Source organism: Acartia tonsa, chromosome 10 (assembly GCF_053477335.1).
Source record: "Acartia tonsa isolate MP-2025a chromosome 10, ASM5347733v1, whole genome shotgun sequence".
Taxonomy (NCBI): Eukaryota; Metazoa; Arthropoda; class Copepoda; order Calanoida; family Acartiidae; genus Acartia; species Acartia tonsa.
In genome coordinates this window covers 34902632-34916513 of record NC_137269.1, presented here as the reverse complement: position 1 = coordinate 34916513, position 13882 = coordinate 34902632, and positions in this window count along the sequence as shown.

Sequence of the window (13882 nt, the reverse complement as noted above, 5' to 3'; positions counted from 1 at the left end):
GTCCTGCAGCGCCGCTGGTTCGAATCCTTGGCTTGTTTCAGTCTGTCGGCGGCAGGGAATGTCCCTTCCTGCAGCGCCGTGTATCCGAATCCCTCTGGTGGCGGCAGGGAATGTCCCGTCCTGCAGCGCCGCTGGTTCGAATCCTACTATCTCTTGCAGTAAATGTTGGCCTATTTTCAGCCGTTTACACTTACTTGGCCTGTTTCAGCCCGTCCGCAGGCCTGTTTCAGCCCTTGAGTGCTCAATTCTCCGTTAGATGTCGGCGCTTCTCGCGGTTCTCCGTCAAGTTTCGCTGCTCTCCGCAGTCTCTCGTCCGATCTTGCTAGATTTCGCTTCCACAACTGCCGGATGCAGAGTTAGACCTTGCTATCCAGGGTGGGTAATTCAGGTTGCTTGTGTCAGTTTTGCCAGTTTCACTGCTGGGAGTACCTTAGCCTCAGCTGCGCGTCTGCTCTACACTTGTGGTTTGCCGTAATCTCACACAGCTGTCACCAAAAGTTGTGGTATCCGCCTAGGATAAATGGCAGACACCAGAGTTCAAATGATTACGGCAGTGTGAACAGACGTGGACACCTATACTATAGAGAAGCTACGCTTCTCTAGCAATCACTAAATAATAAACAAAATCTATTCAGTTGTTCCTTTATTGAAGGTCTAAGGATTACTAAAGTTATATACAACAAACAATAGCTACACAGATAGGAATAAATAATCATAAATAAAAGCAACATAATACATATACAATAGTCAGTTTGGGCAATAATGATCCCCCATCCCTGGAAAGGGTGGGGGGAATTAACAATACAGCTTAACCATAATAAGGCTGTCAGAATCAATCATTAATTTTAGGCATAGGGAGGGGGTCGGCAGACCCCTTCCCCAGGACTCGGGGGAGGGCCTTTGGCCCTTCCCCGAACCCCGGTCAGGGTTGCCATAGGCATGGCTCATGGTTGCCGAATACCACACTAACACACGTTATCAATAAACTCATTCCACGGTTTTTAGATTGGCTAGGTTAAATACATGTCTGTTACAAGCTAATCTATTCTTTACTTGGTATGCATGAACTCTTAAAATCGAATTACTTAATAATGTTTACTTTCTTATCCCTTTATTATTGAATAACTACGTTTAGAAAAGAAAAGTTATAGAACGTTCAAATGCAGTCTTAAAACGTAGATAATGTTCTATATGTTTCAATAGTGCTTTTTCTCAAAGTGTCTATCGAGCACTGAAAACTTCCCCACCCTTATTTTTAGAAATAAATAAAAATAAATATAAGTAATTTTTCCCTATGACTAATTATTTGATTTAAAATAATTCTTATTTGACGTCAAATGCTTTGTTTTGTTCAAAGTAACAAAATGATCTTTTTTATTTTCTCAAATATTTGTCTTCTAGTAATAAGAAATAGTAAAGGGATTTTGTTAGATAGCGTTACTTTTATATAACTAAGATGTAACTATTGTTGTAATATCAACATAAGTAAAAATGTCATTAGATTGTAGAGTCGATAAAAAGATATAACGTCAGCCAAAGCCACTTTATTCAAGTAATGTAGTCGACTTAATTATATTTTAACACTCTTTATGAAAGCCATATCATCGCAAAACATTTGAAATTGTATTTTGATATAATACCAACGATTTTGTTTGTAAGACTGCTATGTTGTTTAGGTGACTAAAGTTTTTTTTTGTTTCCTATTATATAAAGTATTAAGCTTTTTTTGTCTGTACCGAAGGATCTTACTGACCGCTAAACCGATAGGGTTCTCTTTTACAGTGAAACTTCTTAAAGGTCCAGTGAAGGTTTAGCCATTTTGGGGGGAAGTATTTTTACCCTCCCAATAAAAAAGGAATCCCCAACCCTCAAAAATATTTTTATTTTTCTTTAAAGATCATAAAATAAAAATAAGAGAGTGTCTACTTTTCCACCCCCCCCCCCCCTGCCCCACGTAGCCGCTAGAATAGATTCATAATACCACATTGCATACAAAAGCAACGTCTGCTTTGTATCTGCTTTTTATGCTAAATTACATCCTTACTAAAAGATTTATTCATTATAAAAAACGTATACATATGTGATAAATTATGTCTCTTGCGGCGCTACTTGTGTACATTACAATGTATAAACTTACACTAACACTTATTTTTGTTCAGAACATATTTCCTTACTCGTGTCCTGTTCTAAGAATTGTTGTAAAGTACACCGCTCTAAGGATAAAAAATGAAAGGTTGAAAAGAAATCCATCCCAACAAAAATATTAAACCAGTAAAACAGAGGTATTATCTTAAAAAATTCTAGAAGCATATTTACAATTATCAACACCTCGAACATTAAGAACTAAACTTCCACTTTAAATAACCTAAACAATTTAAATATCAAACAAAACCAGCTGAAATAAGATAAAAATTGAAAACAAATCTTTTTATTAATCTATTAAAAGTGAAAATTTAATTAACATACAATTCTATAGAAAAATTCTAAAAAAACACCAAAGATATGGGGGGGGGGGGATGTGAAAAATCTATTCATATATAGACACTAAAGCCTATTGGAATGACGGCAAATTTAATTTTGATATTATTTAATTTTCCATCCTTTTAGTAAAGAATCATCATCTACTAGGAATTGTGATCATTTATGATTCTATACAATAGAACAAAATAAGTTTATACTCTACCCAGCAGAAATAAATTTTTGAAGTCGAAGCTTTTTTTGCATTTAGTGCCCGCCGCCCGTCCGTTTTAAACGATTAGCTCTGATATTAAATTCAAGCATGTTAACGGACGTTCGTCGACGGTTCCTAAGACTGAAATATCCTAGTTATGGAGTAGCTATGCTGCTAAACAAAATATGATTAGGTTTACCTGGATAACCTCTAGAGGAAGGTCGGGATACAACATTAGGTCTTATTTTAATGTAATCCGAACCAAAATTGCTTGTAAAGTGCATGATCACGCGGCCAAACTTCCCACAAACAACCAACCTTTAGGTTGCATGACCTTTGTCTTAAAGTCCTAGCTGTTCATAGTAATGAGATAATGGGGTTAAGATATTCTCATTACTCCAACTGTAAATGTTGCACACTTGCCATAGCAGAAGAGGGAACTTTTTTAACTTCTTTTGTTATGACGGGCTGTTAGGCCAAGATTTGAACCTATTACCTTCCCGACAACGCGCAGATGCGCTGTGTGTTTTGTCACATTAATTAGTTTCATAAGTAGATTAGGATTTAGTCAACGATATTCTGAGTTAATATCTGCTGGGTGGTACAAATATCTTGCAAAAATGACCATAGAGATACGTGGGTAGAATTAACATTTACAAATAGAGATAACCAAGAGACATAATGCTATAATCAGCCAATAGGAGAATAGTGAAGGTACATTCCAGACCTGTCATTGGTGTAAATATTCTACAGATTTGAGTACGTAAGGGCAAAATTTTTTCATTTCCTACGCATTACTTGTCAGCTATAAATTGTCGCGTTTCTTAGGATAAAGCGTTTTAAAAGCGAAGCTTTCTAAAAGTAGGGTCGGTCCGTCTGTACATCAGTCCGTACGTCCGTCACAGACGAATAGCTTTTTTCGTTAATTTGGGCATGTTAGAATTGTACTATCGATTTCAAACTTTGCATGGTGATTCCATTAGTAGTTAGGTACGATTTAGAAAGCGTAGGAACTCTATAATCATTACAAGAATGTCCGTACGTTCATTTTAAACATGATGATTTTTTAAACTTTTTTAACAACAAATTTTTATGTGATCTAATCATCCGATTGATCTGATTTTTGGTATGTTGATTTCTGGGACAACAAATTATAATGTAATAATCGAAGCAACTCTATAATCAAGTCCTAAAAATGTAAGTATGTCCATAAACATTTATCCTGTATCAAGCAGTTTTTCAACAAATCTACTTACAATTTGCTTCGACTCTTATCCATTTACATTCTGATTATTCAGTTCCGACATTATACAAGTGTTAATGTCCGTTTGTCCTACCGTTTCAGTGCTTCGCTTTTATGGATGTTGTCATCCTTGTTTATGAGTAAATTATATCAAGTAAAATTTCTTCTCTCGTATTATGTGAAGCACATGACAAACCAAATGAAAAAATTATATAGTCAAAAAAATTCATCAGCTATTTCTTGAATAACACAAAAAATAAACAATGGGTTTGTCTGTTAAATATCCCTTTTTAAGTTTGATTAAAAATGGAGTAAGATGGATTGTCTAGATATATTATGTCTTCATTTACATTATTTCCTGTTGTACTGTTTTTCTTCTGGTGACATTCAATTTTGGTCTATATGACAAAAATAAAAGTTTTACTTAAAACTTTTTGGTCAGCTCAATCTTTACTTTAAACTGTTTTTAACCTATTTTTGAATGGGGGGTCAAAAATATACTAGGACACCTATAGAATCAGACTGCAGAGCCAAAATTTGAATTAAGTCCCCAATAAACTTTTTTTGGGGGATTTAAAAATTAATTTTTAGTGTTGCTGTAATCATTTTGACCGAAGCAAAAGCTCTTTTTTTACTTCGAGTAATACTGTGGCTTACAGAACATTTTTATATAATTCACCTTATATTGATACAATAAAAAAACATTACTCTGTTCATTGGAAATAATTTTTTTTTTCCAAAACAATTAATTTCATTGAAAAATCTAACATTTACAATAAAACAAATAATTCTGAAATCTAACCAATAAGAAGTCTTGTTTTATATAATTCTTTACAATTCAAAAAAGAGTGTTTTCATAAAGTGACGTATTTCCAATGTAGTTAAATATTTTTTATTTAATTAAAATGAAAAGAATGAAAACCATACACATAAAAGATACATACTTTTTAAAATTATTTTAAAAGATAAGTTTGAATAATCTTATTTTATAACACATTTGTATATGTGACAAAAATAAATTTGTTGTATTGCATAAACATTTGTTGTCACTTAACCCTTTACAGGCATTTTTTATGTTTTTAAAATAAGTGAGAGAACACAAACATGTTAATGTTAATTCGTTGATATATTATAAAGTATTAACTTTTTAGTGAATTTTTATAGTAAAATCATAAGGCCTAATTTTACTCTATACCAGAATACAATATTTATGAAGCAAAACACTCTAAAAGCTACGAGTTTTACGCAAATAAAAAAAAGACCTTTTGCTTCGGTCAAAATGATCACAGCAACAGTAAAAATTAAAAATTTAAATCCCCTATAAAAAGTTTATTGGGGACTTAATTAAAATTTAGGCTCTGCAGTCTCATTCTACTGGTGTCATAGTATATTTTTTATATACGTTTTAAAAATAGGTTAAAAACAGTTTAAGACCATCTTGACTTGACATGCTTTCGCAAGAAAGTTTAATGTTTTTTCCTCAGTGCCAACAAAACAGTAATAATCTTGAAGTGTTTCATTTTCTTAGCTGTCTATGTAAAATGCAATAATTTAATATAAAAAAGTTTATTAAATTATTTAATCGATTATTATTTATCAATTATTTGTTATGCAGTTTTAGGGAGGTTGCGTGAATATAGAATTAGTGAAGACATATTGCAACACGATTGAAAATAAATTCCAATTATAATAATGAAAACTCTATACATTACTAGCACCACAGAGCCTCGGTTTCCTCTAAGAAAATGATTTAATGGTGGAAGCTCTTTATCCCTTTTTCACAAGGATCTTTAGGGATAAGACAATGGATGATAAATTGATATACATCACTAATTATGATAAACAAGATTATCTCTTTTGTAGATTAAGATCAATGGTTGAAACGTGAGGTCAAACCAATCAAAATGAAGTAAAATTACCCAAAGTTGCTGAGTTAGCAAATAGGATAATACTGTGGGTACTTTTAGAAAATTCTACCCAATGTCCTCCCCCTCCGTTCTTTTTCAATCTCTTTACCCCTTATTCTTGCTAGACCGTGACCTAGATATGTTTGTATACAAATGCATAAGGATTAGAATGGTCCTATTTTATTTTCAGAACTTAAACTTAGTTTTGCAATTTATATCTTGGCTTTTAATTTCATAATTAGGGTTTTATCGATTGAAAATTAGGTAAAAACCTGTTGTGAATCCTAATGAAAAGCTATGTAATTATTGCATTCTTTTTAGAAAAAAATGTAATTGCCAAGTTAAGTTTAACTAGGATGACAACATCCATAAAAGCGAAGCTCTAACATCAGAAGGAAAAACAAACAAACAATAACTCTTGTAGAGTGTCAGAACTTAATGAGAAGAACATTACTTTATAAACAAATTGTACATAGATTTATTGCAAAATGGTGTTAATATATGATGCAGTAAATAACATACTTATATTTTTAGGATTTGATTATAGAAATGCCTCGTTTATAATAATGTGCTTTGTTGTCCTAAGAATCATTATTCCAAAAATCAGATAAATAGGAAAATCAAATCATACAAAAAAATGTTGTCAACATGCTAAAAATAAGCATATCTTAAATGGATTACAGAAATCATCATGCAAAGTTTGAAATCATTAGGATAATTCTAACATGTCTATCTTAAAATATATTTTATAAAAAATGTTGTTAAAAAAAGTTGAATATCATCATGTTTTAAATGGACGTACGGACTTTGGGTAAGAAATGTAGAGTTGCTATGCTTTCTTGTTTGTACCTTACTGTTATAGGAATCATCATGCAAAGTTTAAAATTGACAATTCTAACAAGTATAAATCAATAAAAAGAGCTAACCTTTATGGACATACTGACGGACATACCAATCCTAATTATAGAAAAGCTTTGCTTTTTAAAATACAGACAAAAAAAGGGTTGGTTATCATTAAGCTGTACTTAAATATTGTTTAAGATTACAATCAAAATAACTTGATTTCAGTATTATTGGTTTTTAAATATTGCTTTTAACCAATGCATTACAAAATAATTAATATTTTATTTTGCAATTCATTATTTTCAGTTTAGCTTTCAAAAATCAATTTAAGATCTTATAATAATTTTCTTTGCAATAATTGTGTAATAAAATTCATCAAAAACACTCATGAATTGCTCTTCAAATTTTATAATGTTTAAAGTAATATAAGAAAGTAAATGCATTTAAGTAAGCCTTTTAACATCATTATTCTAATAGTGCATTTTAATACAGTCATTCTCACAAAACTTTTGGGTAAGATTTTAAAAGCTGTGTTATATAGGAACTAGCAGCTATGCCCCCATTGCCTCTAGGGGCCCTTGAGGTGGGAAAGGGGGTCAAGGGGGAGGTTTAAAGTCGACCCCCCTCCACTCTCAATTGTAGTTTCTTCATATTTTTTCAAAGGGCAATTTCTTTTAAATAACTTTATTCCCCTTCCCAAGGATCCTGTGTCTTTAAAAATCAACCAATAGCATCTGGAAATTAAAACAGTCAGGTCGCTATAAAAGAGCGGAGAGCAATTTCTTCATAAAATCACTCCTGAAGTGAGTTGATTCATTACCATTTTTATCAGTCGCTTTGCTAAGGTCATGGAAATTCAGCCTTAAATAAATCATACATAGAGAGGTTTTATGACAGACTTTATAAAAGCAAAGTTGTTTAAAATTTTAAATAAATAATCTCTGCTTTACTTGTCATGATTATGCGGTAACTCCTAGTGGATGAAAATTGAACTTGAAATTTTCAAATCTAATTTTCTCAAAAACGGCTGCATTTTAAATTTTATTGAAAAGTGAAATGAAGTTATCTAACCTAGGGTAATGAAATGCACTATGTCCCAATTTAGGTTCAGACACTATAGTCAAAGCACCTTCATATGCACTGTGTGGGATGATGCCAATAGTTTAACAAGGCCACCCTAATATTCAGTTTCAGTTCATGAAATCGGAATTGGAATATAAAAACGGTTTTGTGCGTTTTATACATATCTATTTATACGTTTTGGCATTATAAAATAAAGAAATAATAAAAAGAGTAAAAAAACGACAGACATATCATTTATTTATTTATTAAAACGACCAGCTACATGAGACAAAATGAAATAAAAATGATTGCTAAAATCGAAATATATCTTCATGCCTTAGAATAGAGTAATTTTTTTTTCAAAAATTGGTTAAACATTATACTAACTTTCATTTTTTTTAAATACTCTTCTATAACCCCAAGGTAATGACTATCCGACCGCAAATACAGTAAAGAAATTTAAATCTATTTTGCTTTACTATTGGAGGATTATTAGATAAAAATGCTTTATAATTTTAGTGACATATGTTATAACAATATCGTTTTTAGTGGTTTATTGACAAAAACATGCTATAAATTAAAAGAGCAAAAATAGTTAAATCTTTTAAAAAGAATATATTTGTTTCATTATTGATGTACGATAGAAAGAACTTCTGTAATTTTTTGGCGGAAAAAGAAGGCGATCTATTTATATATCTTTATATTCCTGAGAACTATTGGTTGTATTACATGTAATATTCGCAAGAGTGGTACGTGCACAGAATATGTCCTTGTGTAGGAAGGAAGAGAGCCGGGGGAGTGGGAATAACTGTACTATAAAAATTTTATTAAGTTGGGGGGAAGGGAAGGTTTAGTGCCGACCCCTTCTTCAGCACAAAGCCCCTTGAGGCTAGTGACGAAGCAAATGGTATTTAAATATTTACAGTGAGGGAGGTTATTGGTCTGTTCATTACACTAGTCCCCAAAATTCTTTATTAATGTTTCCTGATTCGTTGGCTTAACAAATCTGGGAAATTATCAAATTTTGATTGGCTTGTGCATTTAGTTGAGTGTCTAGACGTTTCAACTACTAATTGTAATCTACAGAATGGGTAATTTTCTGTATCATCTTTGGGTATGTACATAATTTATCGGCCATTGTCTTATCCCTTTCGATCCCTGGTCATTTATCATATTTAATTTTGGTACTGTTTTTGCGCTCCTAAATAGTTCTTTGTTTTCATCTGTTAATGTTTTATTTACACAAAAACAAAGCGAAAAATACTTTTAAATCTGCTGACTGCACTATTCCCCTAGCTTCCACGAAGCTCGTCAATCCTTCTTTAATTTTGGTATTATAGTGGAGATATTTATATAAGAGAGCCAATTAACCTTCGAATATAGCAAAAAACTTGGACAGGCTATTTTTAAGATCTTATTGGGCATACAGATTCTTTAATTTTATCCTTACATAAAAGTAACAGGGTATCCGTCTGTCTATGTGTTAGTCTGTGTGTATCAAGGATTTCGCTAACCGTTAAACCGATATGGTTCTCACTCCTTTACAAAGTAGCTTTGCATTGGTCCCGGGAAGGTTTTTAAATATTTAAGGTAAGGGTACCACTAACCCCTCTCCAAAACATGTCTTAATTTTTTAAAACGCCAAAAATGAAAATGTTAATGTTAATTTCTAATTTTCAAATTTAAAGTACAATGCAAAATTATTTTATAAAAACCTAAAGTACTGCGTAGTAAGTTTCTATCAACTACTTGCTCTATTCCATTAAAGCAAAGCTTCAAACAATTAGAGTTTATATGTCATCAATAATTAGCATTTGAATGGTATATTTTAACTTAAACTTTTCATCTGACGATAAATAAAACTATTTTAACATTAAATTAAACAATAGAGAGGAAAGGGGTTAAATAACTGTATATCCCCACCCCTTGGATTCTGTACCGACTTTCAATTTGATCTTAGAATATAAGTCAATAGCGTCAAAAACAATAACCAAACCAAGTCGTTAAAAAAGATTTAAAAGCAATTTGCTAGCAGACGAAAAAGGTCCCCAACATTGGATCCAGGTAATTATCAGTATTAAATTTCTATTATCATACATTTATGTTCTAACAACTAATTGAAATTAATTAATAATTTAAAAACAATTATTAAAATGTTAATTCTTTAGCCAAATATTATTCTAAATAGTTGTTAATTTCTTATTGTTGCGTTTCTTATAACATGATTGTGTTGGCTATTTGATTGTTTAATTGTTTATGTTTTTGCTCAATTAAATTGATAGCAATTTGCATGGTATTTTAATGTATTTTAAGCAAAACCAACAAAAGTAATAAATCTTTGTAAAATTTGAAGACCAATTGTCTAATGAAAAACAATTTGATTTATAAAGCAAGAACGATTATGATAAACAACGGAAACCTTTGCTTTATGTATTTTATAAGCGAAGCTTTTTGATGATTTTTTGGATTTGGTATGTATTGGTTTATTCTATGCTACTTATTAATATAATTATTGTTATTCGTTAAAAAAATCGTCTAATTAATATAAAGGTCTGACTAATTATTCATTTGGTGTTAATCTACTTTGAAAAAAAAGAAGCAAACACCAGGGGTATTATGCAATCAACACCAAACAGACAACCAACCCATTACAATGATTTTGATCTTTCAAGGGCCAAAGCTTTCCTATTTTTACGATCCTGACATAGCAGCAAATGGTACTATTTTCAATATTTATATTGGAATTAACTGAGAGTAGGAGCAATCGCAAAATCTCGACCAAAAGTTATTATCTGGAAAAGAAATCACTATGCCAAATTTTAAAATGATAGGACAATTCCATTATGCTTAACTCAACCATGAGATTTACTGATTTACCGAAGGATTATAAATGTAGAAGGATTGCTTTAAAAAAGGCCTTTAAAGTTTTATAAATATCATGACCCTTGTTCATTGAACTTATGTTTTACAGGCATAAATAAACAGTTAAATAGATATATAAAAAATAATAAATAAAAAAACTTTGTTGAGGAAATTTTACGTCTGCTAGCAAATGGTCTTCTGCTCTTTTGTAGGGACTTGGCTGTGTTAAAAATCCCGACGCTATTGGTTGATCTTAAAAGACCCAATTGAACGTCGGCACTGGGTATTCTGTTATTTTACTCCTTCCTCCTTAATTGTTTTACTCTAATGATCTATGTCTGGCAGTCTGTCTGAAGAATAAAAAACTACCCCCCCCCCCCTTTCAATTTCTAACATATAAACAATTGTTTTAAGGTATTTTCTTGGGGGTAGGGCCAAATCCGCTACTGAATTAAAAATTAGTCAATCAATAATTGTTGCCCAAGATTATTAGGTTCATTTGATAATTACATATATTTGAAAATTGATTTTATGAATATTGGCATCCTTGTCAGATTTGAAATGACAGAGATAAGCTAATATAAGGAGGAGAGATAGGGAAATTGGGAGAAAATAAAAAGATTGCAGTTAAATAGAGAACAACAAGGATGACAACATTCATAAGTAGCGAAGCACAAAAAAAATCATGGATGGGAATACATACTAGTAGATCTAAAGTGTATTTATTAAAATCAAGAATAGATTTATTGGAGAAAATAAACACCAAACCTTGTTTTATTTTGTACTAGCAGCTTCGCCCCTAGCCTCTAGGGGCTTTGCCCCAAGAGGTTTGATCAAACCAATTTTTCGTGTTTTAGATCTAAAAGAAAAATTTAAAAAATAAATTTTCTTGGGGGGGGGGGATTTTTTTGGGGGATGATTATTTTTTTTTTTTGGGGGGGGGTGTAGTCGACCCCACTATTTTAATTTTAGTTTTAAAAAGAAAAAAAAAATTTAGGGGGTGTATTTTTCATTTTTTGGGGGGGTTGGGGGTGTCCAACCCCCTAAGAAAATAGTTATAAACCTTCCCGGGACCTATGAGAAGCTACCCTGTAAAGGAGAACCCGATCGGTTCGGCGGTTAGCGAGATCCTTTGCTACAAACAGACAGACAAACAGACAGACAGACATCGTTCTACTTTGTATTATAGATAGGTAATGATGACGGTCAAAGTAAATTGCATAAAGATGCTCATAACAATGGAAAAAATTATTTGGTGCTTGCTTACATGTGAAGACCGGAGCACCGAAACCCCCCCCCCCCCCCCCCCCCGGCTTAGTTTTGACAAAAATCAAAAATAAGGGGGGGGTAGTTTTTTAATGTCTGGAAAACGGCAAGGAGGAAAAAAGCAAGGCAAGGCAAAGACTTAACCCCCCCCCCCCCTTAATTTTGAAGAAAATCAAAAATAAGGGGGGGGTAGTTTTTTCACTGTACAACACGCCAGAAAGTTGAGTGAGGTAAATCAAGTAAATCCAGTATACCAGAGGGGAAACCTTATAACAGGGATATTCATGTTTTGGGGCATAATTTCCTTATTTATTGACTGATTTTAGTAATTGATGTATCCCTGAACAGGTAGTCTTAAGGAGAATATATCAGAAGTGTTTTCATGGGGACTGTCCTTAAGACTACCTGTTCAGGGATACATCAATTACTAAAATCAGTCAATAAATAAGGAAATTATGCCCCAAAACATGAATATCCCTGTAATAAGGTTTCCCCTCTGGCGTACTGGATTTACTTGATTTACCTCACTCAACTTTCTGGCGTGTTGTACAGTGAAAAAACTACCCCCCCCCCTTATTTTTGATTTTCTTCAAAATTAAGGGGGGGGGTAAGTCTTTGCCTTGCCTTGCTTTTTTCCTCCTTGCCGTTTTCCAGACATTAAAAACTACCCCCCCCCCCTTATTTTTGATTTTTGTCAAAACTAAGCGGGGGGGGGGGGGGCCGGGGGGTTTTCGGTGCTCCAGTCTACCACATGTAAGCAAGTACCAATTATTTTGATACTGATATCCCAAAAATGTTTTAAAATTGGACCAAAAACACCAAAGATATGGGGAAATATGTAAAAACATAGAAAAATAGCCAAAAACCTGCAAAAAGGCAGTCTGACCGTCATGGTTGTTTTCTTTAAACAATATAAAATTTAATTGTGATATCTATAACTGAACAAATTTTGGAAATCGGACCATAAATACCAAAGATATGGGAAAAAAATGTGAAAAATACAAAAATAGACTAAAACCTGCAAGGCAGCCTGACCGTCATAGTTGTTTCTTTAAACGACAGGATATTTCATTTTATACGTATAACTGATAAACCTGCTAAAGAGCGGTCCGACCGCTATCGATGTTTTATAGTTAATTGTGCTCCTTAATAATGGGAATGTTGTCAAAAAGTTTCAGCATTCTTTCTTTTACAGGAGCGGAGAAAATCATGTTTCCCCTATTCTGTCTCAGACGGACAGACGGACGGACGGACCTTTTGAATTATAGAGTAGCTTCGCTACTAAAAAAGAAAATGGGAGGGAAGAAGAGAAAGAGAGAATAAGAAGGCGATGGGGAGTGAAGGAGGGAAAAGGGCGAATTAAAAAGCAAAAAGCGTGATAAATGGGCAATACTTAGAGAATGGGGGAGAGATAATATGATAGAAAGAGAAGAGAGAGAGAGAGAGAGAGAGAGAGAGAGAGAGAGAGAGAGAGAGAGAGAGAGAGAGAGAGAGAGAGAGAGAGAGAGAGAGAGAGAGATAAGCCAACTAAGAAAGCTAAAAGATAAAATTTAGAGTAAATCAAAACCGAAAATATAAAATAGGAAAATACACTTCAAAAAATTATGCAACTCTATTTTGAATCTTAAACAAGAACAATGTAGCGCAGCCATAAAAAAAAACTAAAGTCTTTAGTGAAAAAAAGACAGTATAGTTGGGTATTTTCAGCAAATCAATCAATATGCTATTGTCGTTACATAACTCATTTAATCTAAAACAATTTATAATTAGAGTTATCTCTTAAATTATTTTTAGTAATCTTTTCCGACTTAGCCACTAAAAATTGTAAGTAAAACAGTTTCAAATCATTCTAAAATTATTCCGTCTATCCTAAAAGCACAGTATACGTACGCAGTTTATTTTTTTGTAGTTTTTAAATCACAACAGAATCTATACCAGTGTTTTTCAGTTAGTGAACAGTGGTTTATTATTATAGTATTTTAAAACCCGTCCAACAACTTTATGGTTGTGTTATCAGAGTCGCTTAGA